The 13,596-nt window shown below is 46.0% G+C and overlaps 1 protein-coding gene across 2 annotated transcripts in view; it reads right to left on the bottom strand.

The window, feature by feature from the left end:
- LOC311246376 (platelet-derived growth factor receptor beta-like) overlaps nt 1-2,634 on the bottom strand; it is a 129,760-nt gene extending 127,126 nt beyond the window's left edge. For both annotated transcript variants that reach the window (XM_084336537.1, XM_084336538.1), the window contains exons 1-2: nt 2,582-2,634; nt 1,919-2,121 (exon numbers count right to left, since the gene is read on the bottom strand). The gene's annotated coding sequence lies outside the window, so the exon portion shown is untranslated. The remainder of the gene's footprint in view (nt 1-1,918; nt 2,122-2,581) is intronic.
- Between the last annotated feature and the right edge of the window lie 10,962 nt (nt 2,635-13,596).

The following is a 13,596-nucleotide window of genomic DNA, read 5'->3' as shown; positions in this document are numbered from 1 at the left end:
TTAATCCCTGGCGCCATGCGTTATTGATCATTTTCACGATGTTTGCGGAGCTATCGTATATTCTATATTATAGCTATGGAGACAATAGTATGGCTCATTTGACAGGCACTATTTATACACCAACATGGAAAAAACTGTTTATGTATACATACCTTCGTTTGTGCCCTATCCCGTGCTAAAGATCGCCTTGTTTCACTATAATCCAGGCCACTTTCCTGGAACAGGAGTCATGACGTGTTATATGCATACAGTATGCGCAAATCGTTTTGGGTTGCTCGCCTGAAACCTATATTATTTCCAAATCAAAAGTATATGCCATATAGATGTTTCCTTACAAAGTCATCAATGGGGGGGGGGGGGGGGGGGGCTGCGATCGTTACCAAATGCATGTTTTAGGTTCGGTAAAATACGACGCTGCGATCAATACAAAAGCATGTTTTAGGTTCAGTAAAATAGACCTAAAATAGACGTTACCTTTGTTAGCAGGTACTCCTAAATGAATAATCCAGTAGTTCCATTGCGATCGCCATTACTGGTGTGCATTGGGCCTGGCTATAATACGGAAAACAATAGGTTACCTCCTTGCAAATCGGCAACAGATGGCTGTGTGCTGCTTCACTTTGAGGGGGGAGGGGATTCCTGCAGCCAGAGGCACTTCCGAACTGAGACAACTGAGAGACCCAGTTCAAAAGGTAGGCAATACTGCCACCTTGCGGGATACGATCGTCATTGCAATTATAACGTAGGCAGCAGTGCCAGGGAGACAAAGGCAGGTCTGCGAGAGTGTGTAGAATGTTAATAATCAAAAAAAGGAAAAGGAAACGAAAAACGAGATATCTCGTTTTTGGCGCTCAATCGCTGGCTCTCAAACACGAGATATCTCATTTTTGGCGCTGAATGAGTTAATGCATGATGTTAAAGGAAAAGCCCAACATTATGGGAAGTGCGCTTACCGTCTTCTCCGGAGTCAAACAAGAAGATAGATAGCAATTTCCTCTATGTGTCTTCAGTAGAAAGCTATCCGACTACAAACTAGCCTAGCTTACCACAAATTAATGGATCATATCATTTACTTTGGCTTCCTGGCTGACATGAGCCTCTGTGACATCATAGATGACACGCGTAGCAGATATTAAATCTCAACAAAAGTGGACATAATTACTGAGGGAGAGGAAAGGATGTGGGCAGAAAAAGAACAATTGTGTGACTGTATATGATTTAAGCTGCATTATCACTGCATTATCACTGCATAGGGGCGCGTGTAAATATTGACTTGTTACTTAGGGTTCCACTGTAGTCCTGCAAGCAACCATGACGTAACAATGGACGGAATCCTGCCAGTTCAAAGGTAACTTCTATTAGGTCATCATGACCAAGGTTATGCCTGCGGGTATGAGGCTCAATCAAAAACATATTAAACCTGGTCTCCCTAATAATTTCTGAAAATAATAATAATAATAATAATAATAATGATAGTAAATAATAATATAATGATAGTAAATAATAATATATTTGTTTTATGTATACTCACAAAATATTGGGGAAGTGCTTTGCTATCTCCTTGTAGTAGTCTAGCTCCAGGGTGGAGAATTGATGTAGGTATAGATATAAAACCTATTGTAGGAAGTGCTTATAGCAAAGCTCCAGGTGATGATATTCAGGTGAGTGGAACGAGAAACGAATCGCTCTTTACCGTGTCCACGTGTCTAGCAGTTTGCCAAACTGAAACATCTTGTTGATTGAATATGGACAATGCTGCCTAATCTACCTATGCTATGTGAGCATGCGTGTGCCGAGCCGTGAATAAATGGATAGCCGAATCCAAACATATACAACAGCTGGACATTGGTTTATTTAAACTACAGTAGCCACATTTCTGTGGTGCAACAACGTGTATACAGTAGGGGGTTAGACCTACCTTGCATATGTCTGGGAGTGAATACAATTGTCTTGTCGATGTTAAAATCAAAGGGAAAATCCACCGGAATTCCTACAAGATCTCAGGCATTCAGTGTTCCAAGATGTGTCATTCCATCTCCAAGTTAATCCAAGTCAAAAGAGTGTGTGGGACTACTCTTCAGTGGGAGTTGAGTCCAAAACCGAAAACCAAGAAACCAAGACCTGGCGAAAACACAAGAAATACATGAGTCAGACGAAAACATGCTGTCATCCATCCGCAGACAAAGCACCAAAGATTTGCACATTATTGTTGTTTAACCTTTTCGAAAAATAGGCTAAATTAAACAACAACAAGGAGTCAAAGTCGATGTGAAATCAATCAGGGTATCAATATACAACATATACAATCATCCATTGTATCCATGTGTTTACCAGGAATCCTTTCCTAACATCTGTGGTTGCTATGGCAATAAAGTTTCAGCCTTCCATCTTGAAAACTTGAAGATATTTTAAAACCGCAAGATGACACTCATCCAATGAAATCTCCCATCGGCTGATTAATAAAAACGCAAACATGTCAATTGTACCACAGGGAAGAAGTTTGATATATATATACATGTATATAAAGAGGCTTAATTTCCCTTGTCTAAGAAAAGAGAGATTTGAAAACAAGTCGTCTTACCCATGTCAACAGAAAGTGCTTCTCCCCAGACAAGACGGCACACTCACACTGCTCCACTGAGATGGAATGAGAGGGAGGGAGGAAGAGGGGTTTGTGCTTTACTGAAAGAAAAAATGTGGTCAGTCATTTTGGCAGACAGGCAGAGAGAGCGAGAAAGAGAGAGAGAGGGAGAGAGATAGAGAGGAAGAGAGAGGGAAGGGGGGAGAGAGATGCAGAGAGAGAGATAGATGCAGAGAGGGAGGGAGAGCGAGAGAGCCTGCAGCGTCTGTTTTTAATCTATCTTTCTTTCGTTCTCCAACCCCCCCCCCCCCTCTCCCCCTTTCCTTGACAGGATGTGTGTGTAGATCTTGCAGCCCAGACACTGTGCACGTGTCTTTGCATGTGCATACACACGCGCAGACACACACAGTAAAAAAGGAGCCTTTTTGGGGGGAATTTTTTTCCTTAATTTCTTTTTACAGGGGGCTCGATGGAGAAAGAGGAGTAGAGAGGTAGAGAGGTAGAGAGCGGGCGGCAAAACAGACGGAGAGGGAGGAGAGAAGGGGAAGCAGGGAGGTTGGGAGTCGGAGTGGAGGAGAAGGAAGAGGTGAAAAGAGAGAGAGAGAAAAGAAAATATAGGGTTTTAGAAAATTCTTGTTTGTAACCATCTCCACACAGATATTTTTTACGAGTACGACCACTTTCCTACGATGTTTTATTGGACGTTTGTTTTCATATCCATTTACTAAATAAATGTGTGTGTGTGTGTGTGCGTATGTGTGTGTGTGTGTGTGTGTGTGTGTGTGTGTGTGTGTGTGTGTGTGTGTGTGTGTGTGTGTGTGTGTGTGTGTGTGTGTGTGTGTGTGTGTGTGTGTGTGTGTGTGTGTGTGTGTGTGTGTGTGTGTGTGTGTGTGTGTGTGTGTGTGTGTGTGTGTGTGTGTGTGTGTATACATATATTGTGACAGACTCAGGGGTGTTATGAGCTGTCACCAGATTGGATTTAACAAAATACACACGGCACAAAGTAGAAGCAAGTTTAACAGCAGTTTTAATGCTGTTTAGGGGGAAAGGAGGGGTTAGTGTGATCGTCAGCCAGTCTTGGTCCGTTAGTGGGGTTCGGTCCACAGAGAGCGGTTCTTGTACGGGCGGGGGAATCGGGGGATGATCCGGGAGAAGTGACGTCAGACAAGCAGGGGTCGATACACATGCAGGTTCTCATATGATCAGGGGTTATAGCACACAGCAGGGTCCTTCTTCCAAAAGCAGATAAACACAGCATGGGGTCACACAGATAACAATCTTCCTCCTCTTCTTCTCTTCTCTCTTACTCACTTCCTCTCTCGATCGGTAGGCCTACAGGTTTCGCCTCAGCTACTCCAATGATTCTGTCTCTCTGTCTCCATTTTCTATGCTGCTTGATTGTGTGGTGATTGCGCTCATCTGTCTCAGGTGCTCTGCTCTGCCTGGAGTCTCTCCGGAACTCTCCAGAACTCCTAATATGGGCATATGCCCCAGTACATTTTCTAAAATGTCTTATTCTCATCCTATTGGATTCCTATTATTGTATTATTGTATTATTGTATTATGGCATTACTGTATTATTGCACAATCATTGCGGGCAAGACCCCCCGCATTTCACTGTATACTTGTATGCCGTGACAAATAAAACTCTTGACTTGACTTGACTTGGTACCTTGGCCGACACATAGCGGCCGTCTATCACCACGCCAGCCGGTCTGCCACAATATATATATTGGTCATATTATTCTAGGGACCCCATAGAACTCTCTCAAGGACTGCTGTGGACCCCTGTGTTGAGAACCACTGTATTACACGTCCCATTTAAATTGTGCTCCGAACACATAATGACAGACTATATATAAAAACTCTGCGTTTATGCTGATGATGCAGGACAAATAGTTGCCAAGAATTCTACTGGATTTCCCCTAAAAAACATTCTATATGACAAGGAGTAGTGGGTGAGAGAGAATAAAAGAGTTGGAGAGGAGGTGGGGACATGTCTGTGTGTGTGTGTGTGTGTGTGTGTGTGTGTGTGTGTGTGTGTGTGTGTGTGTGTGTGTGTGTGTGTGTGTGTGTGTGTGTGTGTGTGTGTGTGTGTGTGTGTGTGTGTGTGTGTGTGTGTGTGTGTGTGTGTGTGTGTGTGTGTGTGTGTGTGTGTGTGTGTGTGTGTGTGTGTGTGTGTGTGTGCGTGCGTGCGTGCGTGCGTGCGTGTGAATGTAGCTATTGATGAGAGCATCATCATTTTTACTTTAAAAGCTAGGCTACAGGTTTTACCATCAATGCTCAACCTTTCTGGTTCCCTGGCAGTCATAGCCCACACTGCATACACCATGGTCACGAACAGACAACAGAAACCATGTCTCACATACTTAATGGCTGTCATGCATACAAAGGGCTCTACATTTGTAGGCATGATAGGATCGTGAACCTGATTGCAGACAGTGTCAGTTCCACACTCGGGTCACCTGCAACATATAAGCTGTATAAGCACACCAGTGTGAAGCCATATATGCTCAATCTGTGTAGGGACAATTCACTGCTCTCTGATATTTCAGCAAACACCCCCGATGTTGTTATTGTTAATGAGAATAACAGAGAGGTTCTCATCCTAGAAGTTGGTTGCACGTTTGACTACAGTCTAGAGGAAGCATTTACAACCAAAATGTTAAAATATCAACTGTTAGACCATATCACAACTCGGCTACAACTGTAAACTTTTAGTCTTCATATTTGGAAGCCTGGGTCATGTCCATAAATTGGGTGTTAGAGGCCTTCAGTTGGCCGGTCTTCCGAAGAGAAGAGCCAAACAATTAGCAAAATATTGCTCAGTGTCAGCAATTATTGGCAGCCGGGCAATTTGGAGAAGACGCTGCTATCTGTACCCATGTGTGTTGATTGTCAGGTTCATCATCCATGTGAGTCTGTAACTTTGATTGCCACTGTGGCACGATTGTATCGGAATAATCCCACAATGTGCACTGTTAATATTTGTGTCCTTTAAACTTTGTCTTTATGTGGACATAAATAAAATATTCTAAATGTGTGTGTGTGTGTGTGTGTGTGTGTGTGTGTGTGTGTGTGTGTGTGTGTGTGTGTGTGTGTGTGTGTGTGTGTGTGTGTGTGTGTGTGTGTGTGTGTGTGTGTGTGTGTGTGTGTGTGTGTGTGTGCATGCATGCGTGTGTGCTTGCATGTATGCCTGTGAGCAATTCCTGTATTCGGCAGAATAGCTGATTAGCCAAAGTGGAGAAATAGAGAAAAAGGATGACAGAGATATAGAGAGGTAAATAGAGAGAGGGGGGAGATAGAGGGTGGGGGTGGAGAGAGGGAGAGAGAGATGGAGAGAGAGGGGGAGAGAGAGATAGAGAGAGAGAGAGAGAGAGAGAGAGAGAGAGAGAGAGAGAGAGAGAGAGAGAGAGAGAGAGAGGGGGAGAGAGGGAGAGAGAGAGAAGGCCGGTTGTAAAAGTTGTAAATCTCCTCTGTGGAATCAATAAACCACTAAATTATCTGTCTTTTATTTATTTGTATTTTATTTTATTTATTCATTTATTTTTACTAAGAAATAAATGTATATTGAGATTAGTCCTGACCACTATGACAGCATCAAACCAATTGTCTGTTTTCTTTTATTTATTTAAATTTGCAGGAAAATGCAGAAAACCAGGCCACCAGAAAATACATTATTTCCACCCAGATTTCCTGTCTGGTTGGGAAATATGCACAATGACCTGTTAACCCTGATTATATTTTCAACATACGAAGATGACGAAGATGGACAGGAGCATTTGGATTGGTCCCTGGGCGCGGCCCATGTCTGCTCCCGGCTGCCCTTGGGGGGAGGACGACGGGATGGGAAAAGTGCAGAGAGACATGTGTGTGTGTGTGTGTTCCTGTGTGTCGCCCATCTTACGTGTGTTAATCTGCATGAAAAATAAAGACTTCTTCTTCTTCTACTACAGAGGCTGTACAGCCTCACCTGACAACAACTGCAGCCGCAGGGCTGCTTGCTATCGTAATTGGGTGGGGATGGACGGCCCCGGGCACTCTTGAGGACGATTTGCCCACCGGTGCGATGCACCACTTTGCCGACCTCTAGCGGCTCGGGTCTGCATTTCTTTTAATACAATATGTAAGGGTCCACCTGTCCTAGGACCCTCCCCTCCTTTCCGTCCTCTTCAACAGCCCCCACCCTTGCACCAACTTTCCACTACTCCTCAACAGCCCCCACCTTTGCACATACTTTCCCCATCTGTACCTCCCACTGCTGGACATTCATCTAAACGTCCCCTTATCTCCCTCAAGCATATACCCTCCTGGTGCACTGGTGGATATTTAATGTCTACATGTCTCTCTGTGCCCTTCCCCTGCTACTTTGTCTCTTGTTCCCCTGTTAAATGTTATTTTCCTTGTTTATTAGTTCCTTGTGTGGTTGTTTGGTTGTTATGTTTACTCTGTCTAGTGTTCAGTCTTTTCTTGTGTGTGTTTCCTTCCTGGTTGTCTCACCCCATGTGTGTCTCGTTTTGCTAATTGCCCTGCTGTCTCTCTAGTGTTAATTGTTCCCCCTATATCTGGTGTGTGTTCCCTACCCTCCATTGTCAGTTCATCGTTTGTTGCTAGTGTTTGCTGCTTGTGTTTGGTGTCCACGCTTGTTTGCTGTTCCACGTCCTTGTTCATGTTCTGTTCTCCTGTGATCCTATAGTAAGTTTCCTAGTGTTCATTTGTTTGTTCCACCATTCTTTGTTTTCGTGTAAAGTTTGTCTCGTTTTGTTAGTGTATTATTTGTAGACAGCTTGTGCTATGTTTCCTTGTCTGCCTTGCAGCGTTTTTGTTGTGCCTTTAGTACATGCTCTCATTTATGAGTTTATTCTTTGTTTGGTAGTTTGCCCTCTGCCAGCCATTGCTGTGCCATCCTTTTTGTATGCTGAAGTAAAGCATTATTCTTTTGACTTCACTCCTGGCTCTGTGTCTCGTTGTTGCCTATTGCCTTCTCCTCGTCCTGTTCTGCATTTGGGTCCTCTGCCAACACTAATCCCTAACACAATATATATATAATTAAAGCCCTATTTGTTGCCTAGCGATTGCCCTTTCAGGCAACAAAATCCGTTCAGCGGTTCTCGAGTTACATGCCGATATGTTGATTGATTGATTGATTGATTGAACATTTTATTAATTAGTTATATGAGTACTGGCTAAGCGTCCCGCTCTTAAGCCATACAGAGATATACCTCATCTCATGTACCTATTGTACTCCATCAACGAATAAACAAATACACCCATCACCTGCCAGGCCCCGCCCCTTTAGTGGCGTACTATAAAGTACTAGGCGTGGTCACCACTCACTCTTCCTCGGAAAAAATCGTTTCCAAAGAAAAGTTTCCCCAAGGGAACTCAGGGCACGCTAAGAGCGGGACGCTTAGCCAGTACTCATATAACTAGGTTATATACATAACCTGTCGTTATATTTCGTACTTGCATCGTGTCCCGCTCTTAAGCCATACCGAGATATGGGGTAGGGCGGACGCGAGGCCCAACAGATGCACCCCCTGAGGACCCGTAAGCCCACATCAAGGGGGAGGGGAGTCCCGTCACCCCATCCTTCCTAATGAAGAGGGGGCGCAGTCAACTCCACCCGAGTGGAACAACAGGGAACTAGAACCCCTTGAACACACAGCACAGGCGGAACCACGTGTGACACAACACACTGTGGCCCATACCCACACACCCCTGCTACCCCACCAAAAGACGGGAAGCAGGAGAGGCCACAGACCTCAGAACCGCCTGGGAGACAGAACCCCCGGTCATGTCCATGAGGTAAAACCTTACGAAGGGACCCGGGGAGGACCATGAAGCTGCAGCACAGATGTCCTCCACCGAGGCCCCACGCAGCAGAGCGGCAGAGGCAGCCACACCACGAGTGGAGTGCGCCCTGACGCCCCCAGGGGGAGCCAGCCCGGCCAACGTGTAGCAAAGGGCAATGCCCTCGCACAACCAATGGGACAGGCGCTGTTTCGATAGTGCCTTACCAGCATGAGAACCACCGTAACAGACAAAGAGCTGATCGGTAGCCCTGAGGCCCTGAGTACGGCTGAGGTAAATCTCCAAAGCCCGGACCGGACATGACAGGTGAAGGCCCGCCTCCAACTCACTAGCGTGAGGAGGTGGATGAAACGCCTGAACCACAATATCCCTGGAGTGGAAGGAACTCCGGATATTTTTAGGCACGAAGGCAGGATTAGGCCGCAGAGTGGCACCGCTATCGGAACGAAAAGACAGGCACTCTGGTCGTACCGAGAGAGCACAAAGCTCACCCACGCGTTTAGCGGAGGTGACGGCCAGCAAGAACGCGGTCTTGAATGACAGCTGTTCCAACGGCGCTTGCTCAAGGGGCTCAAACGGGGCCAAGGACAACCGACGAGGACCTATTGAAGATCCCAACTCGGAGCAAAAGAGCGTTTTACCGGCTTAACGCGTCGGGCGCCAAGCAGGAAACGCTTCACAAGAGGGTGGCTGAACAAAACATCACCCTCAAATCCCTCATGATAAGAGGATATAGCTGGTGCATATACCCTCACCGTCGAAGCCGACAGTCTATCAAGGAGAGACTGGAGGTAAACAAGGACAGCATCCAGGGGGCAGGACACGGGGTCCCTGCCCCCCGCCTTACACCACTCTTGGAACATACGCCCTCTGCCCGCGTAAAGCGCGACAGGGGAGGGAGCATGCGCATTCCGGATGGTATCAACCACAGAAGAGTCCATCCTCTCCAGACTTACCCTCTCACCAGCCAAACCATCAGACGTTGGCACAACACCGGGTGCTGAACAGCGACCCGTGTGCTTGAGTGAGGGCCTTCGCCGACCAAGGAATAGGCCATGGCGGAGCTACCAGTAGCTGGATCAGGACCGGGAACACAGCTGCGCCCCGGTCCGACGCAATCAGGATCAAGGACCTGCGCTCCTCAACGTACCCGCCCCAACAACTGACCAAACAGATGTATGGTGGAAAGAATCCCAGGCGGCACGGCATTGGTCCCAGACCTGCCTGACTATGTCCGGACGTAATCCCCACCCGTTAGGGTGAGGACCGCCCCGCAACATTACACCTGTACCCACATTCACCCTGCCGGGGATGTGGAGAGCCCTCAGGGCGCGCAGATGGAGAACGCCCATAGCCAGCCGCCCGCCGCCCGGTGCAGACGGGGGGAGCGTACTCCTCCCTGTCTGGCGATATACGACACTGACGTCGTATTGTCTGTCTTGATCAACACCGTTTGAGGACCAGAAAGACTGCTTTCAATACCAACACATTGAACGTAGCGCAGACCGGGCAGCATGGCTTGCCAGCTGCCCCCTACTGCGTTGGCCCGACGCGTCTCCAGCGAGGGAGGCATCGGTGAAAAACGTGACGTGTGACAGCCTACTGCCCATGGGGATCCCCCTGGTGAGGACCCCCCAGGGGCGAGGTCCCCCAGTACTGACACGGAAACCTTAGCCGCTCCCACTTGCCTCTCACCGGGTCTATTTCCATACTGGAAAACCCACCTCCGTAACCCTCTCCTGGGGTGAAGAGGAGGCCAAGAGGGACCACGGAATGAGCAGATGCCATCATACCGAGCAGGCGTATCACGGACAGCGCCGTAACCGTCCTAGGACGGAACCTCCTGAGTGTGTCGACAACACGCTCTGAGAGGGATGCCCATAGCACTCCAACCGTTGACTGGGAAGAAGGAGTACTCTACTTCCAGTCTACAGCAAACCCCAGGCTGGTAGGAACCTGCCTGGTACGAGACCTGACGATCCACCTTGACCGTCAAGGACCAGAACGTTGTCAGGGCAGAATACACTTCGTAACCCCTGACGACGCAGAGGCCCCAGTGCGGCCTCCACGCACTTGGTGAAGATGCGGGGAGCCTGAGAAAAACCGAACGGCAGCCTCTGGTACTCATACGCTAACCATGCAAGGAAGCGTAGGTAAGCCCTAGGATGGAAGATTGGGGATGCGAATACGCATCCTACAGGTCTATGGAGGAGAACCAGACCCCCACCTGACAGTGTTCAACAGGTAGGAGACGATCCAAAAAATGGACTTTATAGTCAGTTATAGCCCTCAGTCCCTGCCATAAGCCTCTTGTGTCATTCTGTGCCATTTGTGCCTCCATCTTGTCGGCATATGTCCTCTTAGCAAGTTTAACAGCCTTGCGCAGAGTGTAGACTGTTGTCTTGTACTCTTCCATGTTTCCTGACTCTCTGCCCAGGTTATAAGCAGTGGTGCGAGAGTTCAGGGCTGCTCTGATAGTACTGTCCACCCATGGTTTCTGGTTCGGGAACACCCTCGCCTTTTTTGTGGCGACAATACTATCAGCAAGTGTTGTTATGAAGCTCACCACAGTGTCTGTGAACTCGCTGACGTCACTGGCGCTCCTCTCGAGCATTCCCCAGTCGACGTCATTCCATTATCTCAAAGAAGGTGAGCATATTGTCTGGACAGTCTTGGAGGACAAAGGCAATCATTGCCAGGTAGGTGCAGCTTCAAGTACCTGGGGGTCCACATCTCAGAGGACCTGACATGGACAACAGACATAGACTCAGTCGTAAAGAAGATGAAGCAGCGCCTCTACCACCTGAGACAGTTCAGAGTATCGGGGAAGATACTCCAGTCCTTCTACTCCGGAGCTGTAGAGAGCATCTTGACTGGAAACATTACTGCCTGGTATGGAAACAGCACAGCACAGGACAAGAAGGCCCTACAGAGAGTGGTGCGCTCAGCTGAGGCAGGTCTTATATAACAAGAGGTGCAAATCCAGAGCCTGCAGAATAATGAAAGACCCTCACCACCCCAACAACAGCCTGTTCAAGCTGCTGCGGTCAGGCAAACGCCTGCGAACACCAGCAACTAGGACAGAGAGACTTCAGCTCAGCTTCTTCCCCCAGGCCATCAGAGTCTTGAACACTGAACTCTCCACACACAAGCACACATGAGCACACACACAACACACACACTGTATATGCTCACACACTAGCAGTCACTTTAGCATAAACACACACACACACATGCTGCACACGCTCACACTCAACGGTCACTTTATACAATGAAAGGTCACTTTAAAAACAAGAACGGGAGTGGTTCTTGTATAGTAAACAGATGGATAGCAAGCTAGCATAAGGACACATAGTATAACTGTAGATTGTATAGTATAGCATTGTATAGTAGTGTACATAAGACCCAGTGCCTCATCCGTAGCTAACAGTGTATTGCACTATCGCAGGACCTTAGCATGTCTTACCATGCTTTTTGTAAACTTTATGTACATATCATATACCTGTTATGTCTTATTCTTATTACTTGTATTATTGCACAAATGTCTTATTCTCATTCCTATTCTTATTATTGCACAATCGTTGCGGGCAAGACCCCCCGCATTTCACTGTATGCTTGTATGCCGTGACAAATAAAACTCTTGACTTGACTTGGTAAATGTCCAAACCCAACCCCCTCCAATGTACAGTCCACCCCCACCCCCCCTGAAAATGGGGGACCCTGATGTAAACAAGATGAAAGTCTTTCTCTGGTCTGCATCCCCTTAACAATTGTGTGTATTGAGCTGTACTGTATTGTACCCATCCTGCAATCTGTTAATAACATTTTCAATCAATCAATCAATCAACCGTGAGAACCACACTGTGAGGAACGCTCAGCGCCGCCACCCAGTGGCTGAATTGGAGTATTGCGACTGGACTGTGATGTGCTATACAAATAAAATGTGTTATTATTATTATTATTATTATTATTATTATATTATTATTATTATTATTATTATTATTATTATTATTATTATTATTATTATTATTATTATTATTATTATTATTATTATTATAATTCTTATTATTATTATTATTATTATTATTATTATTATTATTATTATTATTATTATTATTATTATTATTATTATTATTATTATTATTATTATAATATTGAAACATAGCAGCAAATAACTCAGTAGAGCAATACTGATGGCATCCTCTCATGTTCCCATTAGACTTCATATCTATAGGGTTTAGCCTTGTCAACAACACAGGGCAGTTCTACAAACAGGCCAGAGGATGTACATACTGTATGAGTAAATTAACTATACTTCATAAAATGTATTTTTATTTTATTTTTTGCTCACACAATATCTTAACTATATAACACTAAAAAGTAGCCACTGCAGCCGTTATCTTGAGCTCTGCTCTTCTCTTTCAAACCAAAAAGTTCAAACCAACCAAAACACCAAAAACCAACCCAAAAAATAAATGTCAATATCTTCCCCTTTGCTTCCATCTCTTTACAATCTTCCTGTCAAATTCCCCCCTTTCACTGAAATAGTAGACATACAAATGACAACTTTGTTGACATAAACATTGAAAAAAATATATTATTTACATTCTCTACTCTCACCTGTGATGTACACATGGCCCTTCTAGGAAGCGCTGTTCAGCCTGTAGCAATGGCATGTTCTTAAGCAGGCAAGGCCATGAATGATAGCCTACCAAAAGAAAGTAAGTAATTTAATTTAAAGAAAATCGTTTTATCTGATCCAGTCTACCAATACAAAACACTGCGCGCGCCGACAAGTTTTGGTCCGCGAGAGAGGTCCAGGGGCCACCCAGACGCGTGAACACTTTCGGCAACCAACATGCCCTTCCGCATTGCTCTGAATTGCTCTGATTGGCCGAGCGCGCGCATGCGCATGAGTCGTGACGCGCTCCTCAGAGGCAGGAATACTAAGCTCCCCCTTAAGCTCCAGGAGAGAGGAGAGAGGCTGAAAACCCGCAGTTCTTGCCCGACTGATGGGAGCCGAATCCCGGATCAGATTTTTCTGATGAATACCCCCAAAACATGGAGGTCCCGAACGCAATTTATACAAATGGAAGTATTGATTGCGCCATAACGAATCATTAAAAAAATATACCGTTAACTGGAATATGTTGTGCCTTTACACATATGTTGGATTATGTAATTGGTTTGTCATGACGCAC

This window comes from Notolepis coatsorum (assembly GCF_963971535.1).
Source record: "Notolepis coatsorum genome assembly, chromosome: 19".
NCBI lineage: Eukaryota > Metazoa > Chordata > Actinopteri > Aulopiformes > Paralepididae > Notolepis > Notolepis coatsorum.
Note: the sequence above shows the minus strand (reverse complement) of the source record. Positions and strands in the feature narration are given on the sequence as shown.